This window comes from Chrysochloris asiatica, unplaced genomic scaffold (genome assembly GCF_000296735.1).
Source record: "Chrysochloris asiatica unplaced genomic scaffold, ChrAsi1.0 scaffold00376, whole genome shotgun sequence".
NCBI lineage: Eukaryota > Metazoa > Chordata > Mammalia > Afrosoricida > Chrysochloridae > Chrysochloris > Chrysochloris asiatica.
In genome coordinates, this window is record NW_006408894.1 from 1812056 (window position 1) to 1819542 (window position 7487).

The 7487-nt window shown below is 37.6% G+C and overlaps 1 pseudogene; it reads left to right on the forward strand.

Annotated features, from left to right (window-relative positions):
• Window positions 1–2171: 2171 nt before the first annotated feature.
• On the forward strand, window positions 2172–3465 carry LOC102812263 (annotated as a pseudogene).
• The last annotated feature ends 4022 nt before the right edge of the window (window positions 3466–7487 follow it).

Here is a 7487-nt window from a genome sequence, read left to right on the forward strand (position 1 = left end):
ACATAATGTGTATCTTTAAGCCATTTTCTTATATACTTGAATTTTTTATTCCCTTGTCCATCATGTAGCATCATTCTCTTTTCTAGCTGTTATACATTATACCATCACACTTAAGTTGATATAGTGCACATATTTTCATAAACTTATCACTTCTATCCCAACCCATAAAAAGACAACTCTCATATCCTGTCTCACCATGATACTTTGATTCTTCCTCAAGATTTAATATTACTACCCACTGTAATCTTTTTCCTATTCCCTTTCACATCTGTGAACACAGACCCAATAATTTACTTGTACCAATTTTCTATTCTGTCATGCAAATTCTGTAGCAATTTCCTCCCAAATGATGGACTTGACCTGACCAATCCATCACATTTCTTAACTCAACTTTCCCTTCTCTGGTTGAAATTCAGAGTGTATTTAAATAATTTAGATGTTTTCAAGGAAGGAAATTTCTTTCATGAAGAGTGATTCCAATGAAAACTAGCTCACTAATACTTTTCTTTTGGTTAACAGTTTAAAGTAAAAAGCAGCTGAGTAAATTGTAATTTTACCAAAAGTTAATTTCATACAGAGAGTTAACATCTGAAATCATCCTGGGCAAGTTGTGTGAACTTAATGATGAATCTGAGATTTAGAAATCACATCCTTAATGGTTTGTACATTATTCATAAAAGTCTTTGTTTTCAATTTATCTTTAAAAAATCATTAGAATTCAAGGCATACATGAGACAAGTTACTTGCCAATTTATTTATTCCTTTATATTGATCTCCCTGGAATAGTAGAGCTGTTGGAAGAGGAAGTTTAGTGTTGGTTTGGTTTTGGTGAGCATGCTTTTTCTTTAATTCATTTGTTTTTGAAATTTAAGAAGCAGCAGGGGTCCTAAGTAAGGCAAATAAGCTGGAAAACAATAAAACTTGAAAATTACCCAGGCATGAAATCCTCTTGAGCTAAAGAATGCTCCCAACATTAAGTTCACCATAAGCATGAAAAATAAATGTTAACATTGCAAAATTAGCTTTTCAAGGAAGATTCAGAATAGGAAACTTGATCACCTAAAATTAGTCAAACCTACCTTCTTACTAACCTAAAATAATAGCTAATACTCCTTCCCAAAATAGCCTAAAAATAATAGATTGCATCTCACTCCCAAAGTAACTTGGCTTGAGACCAAGAATTAACAAATACATGACACTCAGAATTGCATTTAAAAAAAAAAAAAGGCAGCATTCTCTTATGAGCTGTCATAGCTCAGTAAACCCTCACTCTGCTGTAATCCTAATTAATGTTCCTCCTCTGAGTGTGTCCCATTGTGAAGAATGTGGAACAGCAACTCTTTTTGCTGAGAATCAGGCTCTTAAGAGGCTGTGGTTTCAGAAGGTATGTCTTAAACTCTCAACTGAGTCTTTCATTCTAAATGGAATGGTGTGTCTTCACTCTGAAAGCCTGAGGAGTTAAATGGTTGAGGAAAGAACAGTTAACATAAGGAAAATATTTGTTTCTCTTTTGCTTTTCATTTTCCATGAGAGACTAATATGGACATGGGCCAGGAAATTCTAGAGGTAGGTGAATAATTGAAACTAAAATGATAAGGGAGCAGGACAAAGGCAATGAAAATGAAGGAAAAAATGGGAAGAGGAAAAAAGCAATAAAAAAATGAAAAAGCAGATAGCAGGGCCACATTCTGATGTTTGTGGGATCCAGCACTTCAGATTTTATGGGCAATTTCCTCCATGAAAGTGTGTTAAAAATTAGATTTTGTTGGGAGTCACTGGGCAGTGCAAATGGGATCTTCATAAATTAGAATCAACTCAAGAACAGTAAATTTTACTATATAATTAGAATAATGATGAGTATATTTATTTATAATTTGTGTTACAATGAAATGTGCAAAGACCTGGTGTTTAAAAACCAAAGGTAAGAATGTACTCAAACTAAAGCATTTCTCAAATTGAAAAAACTAATGAAATAATTCAAGCCTCAAGTTGAAATATTGAAGGATTCCATGGACAAAATATTTCATTATACCCAAAGCACTGAAAGAAGAGATGGATGGAATACATGGTGTCACTTTACCAAAAAGAATTGTACAACATTCAACCATTTCAGGAGGTAACGTATGATCAAGAACCAAAGATGTTGGGGTGACTGAAGCAGCCGAAGCAAAATGGCTCAAAGTCAGAGTGGTGGTCATGGTCCTGGAATTGGCAATCAGGATGACAAGGACAAGAAAAAGAAATATGAGCCTCCTGTGTCAACTTGAGTGGGAAGAAAAGAAGAAAGCAAAGGGACCGATGCTGTCAGCAAACTCCCCCTGGTAACACCTCACACTCAGTGCTGGTTAAAATTACTGAAGCTCGAGAGGATTAAATACTATCTTCTGTGGAGGAAGAATGCATTAGAAATCAGGAGTAGATGAAGCCACTAGAAGAAAAGCAAGAGGAGGAAAGGTCAAAGGTGAATGATCAGGTGTCCGGAGGAACTTTGGAGGAGATCAATGATGATAACTACGCCATAGTGTCTACATCAGTGGGCTCAGAGCACTGCTTCAGCATTCTATCTTTGTGAATAAGGATCTACTAAAGCCACGCTTTCCGATCTTGCTTAACCACAAGGTGTACGCAGTGATTGGGGTGTTGATGGATGACACCATGGTGATGAAAATGAAAAAGTCCCCTCCTCCCCAAGGAGATCTGTGATGACATTGGGGGACTGTACAACCAAATTCAGGAAATTAAGGAATCTGTGGAGCTTCTTCTCACACATACTGAGTATTATGAAGAGATAGGGATAAAGCCCCTTAAGGGATTCATTCTCTTTGGCCCACCTGGCACAGGTAAAACATTATTTGCCAAAGCCATAGCAAGCCAAACCTCGGCCACTTTCTTATGAGTGGTTGGCTCTGAATTGATTCAGAAGTATCTGGGAGATGAGCCTGAACTCGTGCGGGAGCTATTTCGAGTTGCGGAAGAATATGCACCTTCCATTGTGTTTATAGATAGACAAGATGGATGACATTGGCACAAAATGATTGGACTCAAACTCCAGTGGTGAGAGCGAAATGCAGCGAACGATGTTGGAATGGTTGAACCAGCTGGATGGCTTTGATTCAAAGAGAGATGTGAAAGTCATCGTGGCCACAAACCGAATAGAAACCTTACATCTAGCCCTGATCAGATCATTGACAGGAAGATCGAACGCCCCCTGCCTGACAAGAAGACCAAGAAGCGCTTCTTTCAGACCCACACTAGCAGAATGACAGATGGCCGATGATGTGACCTTGGGCGACTTGATCATGGCTAAAGACGACCTCTCCATGGCTGACACCAAGGCAATCTGTATGAAAGGAGGGCTCATGGCCTTGAGAAACCCTAGAATGAAAGTCACAAAGACTTCAAAAGTCTAAGGAAAACGTTCTTTATAAAAAACAAGAATGTACTCCCTAAGGGCTCTATCTCTGAGTGAAGTACAGATCCTCCAATATGTGGATGGAAGTTTTTGCAAGCCCTCAGAAGAAGGACACTGTCCAGAGGATCCTTATTACAGTTGTTTTTATTAATAAAACATTCTTCATATCTTTTTGGGTGTGGTGTGTAGGATACCCTGTGGGCTGTATTCATCTGTCAGTTACTGTGATGCCCTGTCCCCAATAAAGTTCGTTCAGAAATCTTAAAAAAAAAAAAAAAAAAAAACAATGATGTTGAAGAAAAAAGTTATCTAAGCTGCACTGAAGGCACTGATTAAAGACAAGGCTTCTGGAATTGACCGAGTATCACTTGAGATGTTTGAAGAAACTGGTGCAATGCTGAAAGTGCTCATGTGTCTATGCCAAGAAATTTAGAAGACAACTGAAAGATATCCATGATTGTGCCTATTCAAACAATGAGAGGAATTATCAAACAATATCATTAATAGACACCACTTGTCTGTCAATTTGTTGTACTCAGTGACTTGCGAGTTGCTATAATGTTGGTAGCTTTGCCACCAGCATTTTAAATACTAGCAGGGTGCACCCATGGTGGACAGGTTTCAGCTAAGCTTCCAGACAAAGACAGGCAAGGAAAAAGGAGAAGCAGGCTACATTGGAATGTTTAGCCAATGATAGTGGTGGAACACTGTCAGCACCAGAATACTTAATATTGAAACATGACGAATAGCATCAGAAAACTGTCAGATACAGTGCCAGAAAATGTGCCCATAAGGTTAGAAGTCAACTGGGGAAGAGTTGACTTCTCAAATGAGAATTGACCCTGATGACATGAATGGAGAAAACTCCTTGGGATTCATTTGCTGATGGGGCACAACTCACAATAAGGAAAAACAGCTGTACACATCCATTTATAATTGAAACATGGAATGTACAAAGTATGTATCTAGGAAAATTGGAAGTTGTCAAAATGAAATGAAACACATAAGCATCTATATCCTAGGCACTAGTGAGCTGAAACTGACTGGTATCGGCCGTTTTGATTATGACAATCACATAGTTTACCAAGCCAGGAATGACAAATTGGAGAGAAATGGTGTTGCATTCATCAACAAAGAGAACATTCCATGATCTATTTTGAAGCAAAATGCTCTCTGTGATAGGATAATATCCATAAACCTGCAAAGGGAGAATAGTTAATACCATTATTATTCAAATTTATGCAGCAACCACTAACATCAGAAATGATGAAATTAATCAAACATGCAATCAAATTGTAATGATAATTACTGGCGATTGGAATGCAATGTTTGAAAACAAAGAGGAAGGATCAATAGTTGGAAAATATGGCCTTGGTGATAGATTTGATGCTAGAGATCGTATGATAAAATTTTGCAAGACCCATGACTTATTCATTGAGAAACCTTTTTTAAACAACATAAAAGATGACTATACGCATGGACCTAACCAGATGGCATATATAGAAATCAAATTGACTACATCTGTGCCAAAAGACAGTGGAAAAGTACCATATCACCAACCAAAACAAGGCCAGGCAGGGGCAGACTATAGAGCAAACCATCAATTGCTCATATGCAAGTTCAAGCTGAAGGTAAAGAAAATTAAAACAAGTACATGAGAGCCAAATTTTGACCCTGAACATATGTCATCTAAATTTAGAATCATGTCAAGAATATATCCAATGCATAGACACTAACAGACAAAGACCAGGAGAGTTATGGGATGAATGCCACGAACAACATACAGGAAGAAAGCAAAGGTCATTAAGAAGACAGGAAAGAAGGAAAAGACCAAAATGGATGTCAGAAAAGACTCTGAAACCTGTTCTCTAGTGTAAAGATGCTAAAGCAAATAGAAGAAATGAGCAAGTAAAAGAGGTGAACAGAAAATTTCAAAGGGAAATTCGAAAGACACTGACAAGTATTATAATGATATGTGCAAAGACCTGGAATTAGAAAGTCAAAAGTATTTCTCAAGCTATACTCAGCAATACTCAGTATTCCTCAAGCTAAAAAATAAATAAATAAATAAATAAAAATTCAAGCCTCGACTTGCAATATTGAAGTACTCTGGGCAAAATATTGAAGGATGCAGAAAGCATCAAAAGAAAACGGAAGGAATTCACAGAGTCATTATCTACAAATAAAAAAAAAAAAAGGTCAATGTTCAACCATTTCAAGAGGTAGCATATTATCAAGAACTAAGCGTACTGAGTCATGGTGTGGCACTGTGGGCTAATGCGTCAGACTGCAAAGTCGTTTGAACTGCAAATTCGGTGGTTCAAGTACACCAGCTGCTCCTTGGAAACCCTATACCAGGTTGCTATGGGTCAGAATCGACTTGACGGCACTTAACAACAACAATGGTACTGAAGAAAGAAGTAGAAGCTACACTGAAGGCATTGGCAAAGACCAAGGCTCTGGGAATTGTTGGATTACAAATTGAAATCTTTCAACAAACTGATGCAGCATTGAAGGCACACACTCCTCTATGCCAAGAAATTTGGAACTACAGCTACCTGGCCAGTTGAAAGGAAAAGATCCATATTTATGCCCATTCCAAAGAGAAGTGACCCAAACAAAATGCAGAAATCATCTAACAATATCATTAACATCACATGCAAGTAAAATTTTGCTAAAGATAATTCAAAAACTACTGCAACAGTACCTTGAAAGGGAACTGCTAGAGGTTCGGCCTCAGTTCAGACGTGAACATGGAACCAGGAATATCCTTGCAGATGTCAAATGGATCTTGACTGAAAGTAGAGAATACCAGAAAGATGTTTATGAGTGCTTTATTTTCTATGCAAAGATTTTCGACTGTTTGGATCATGACAAGCTATGGACAAAACTGCAGAGAGTATTTCCAAACACTTAACTGTGCTCATGAGAAACCTGTACATAGAACAAGAGGCAGTCATTCGAACAGAACAAGGGGACACTGAATGGTTTAAAATTAGGAAAGGTGTGCACCAAGATTGTATGAAAGGAAATGAAGAAGAATGTGACATCAGGATTAGAGGAAGACTCATAAACAACCTGCAATATGTGGTTGATAAAACCTTGCTTGCTGAAAGTGAACAAGACTTAAAATAGTTATTGATGAAGATCAAAGACCACTGTCTTCAGTATGGGTTACAACTCAATGTAGAGAAAATAAACATCCTCACCACTGGACTAATAAGTAACATCATGATGAACGAAGAAAAGATTGAAGTAGTTCAAGACTTCATTTTGCTTTGATCCACTATTAACACTCAAGAAAGCAGCAGTCAGGAAATTAAACAACATATTGCATTAGGTAAATCTGTTGTACAAGACCTTTTTAAAGTATTCAATAGCAAAGATGCTACTTTGAGGATTAAAATGCATCTGACCCAAGTCATGATATTTTCAACAGCTTCTTATGCATGTGAAAGTTGGACAGTGAATAAAGAAGATCATAGACGAATTGATGCATGTGAGTTATGATGCTGGAGAAGAATATTATAAATGCCATGGGCCAAACCAATCTATGTTGGAACAAGTAGAGCCAGAACATTCCTTACAAGCCAGGATGGTGACTTTGTCTCTTGGTACTTCAGACATATCATCAGAAGGGACCAGTCCCTTGATACGAACAACAAAGTGAACGGTCAGCAAAAAAAGAGGAAGTCCCCCAGTGAGATGGATTGGTACCATACAACAGCAATAGGCTCAAGTTTAACAACGATTGTGAGGATGGTGCAGGATCAGGCAGTGTTCTTTTGTGCATACGGTCGTTATGAATTGGAACTGACTTGACAGCACCTAATAACAACAACATCATTAATAATACATGCAAGTAAATTTTGCTGAAGATAACCAATAAACAGTTCCAGTAGTATACTATCAGGGAACTTCCAGAAATTCAAGCTGGATTCAGAAGAGAATGCAGAAGGAGAGATCTTGGCAGAAAGCAGAGAATAACAAAAAGATGTTGATCATTTGAAACTTGTACATAGACCAAGAGGCAGTCATTCTAACAGAACAAGAGGACACTTGTATGGTCTAGAAT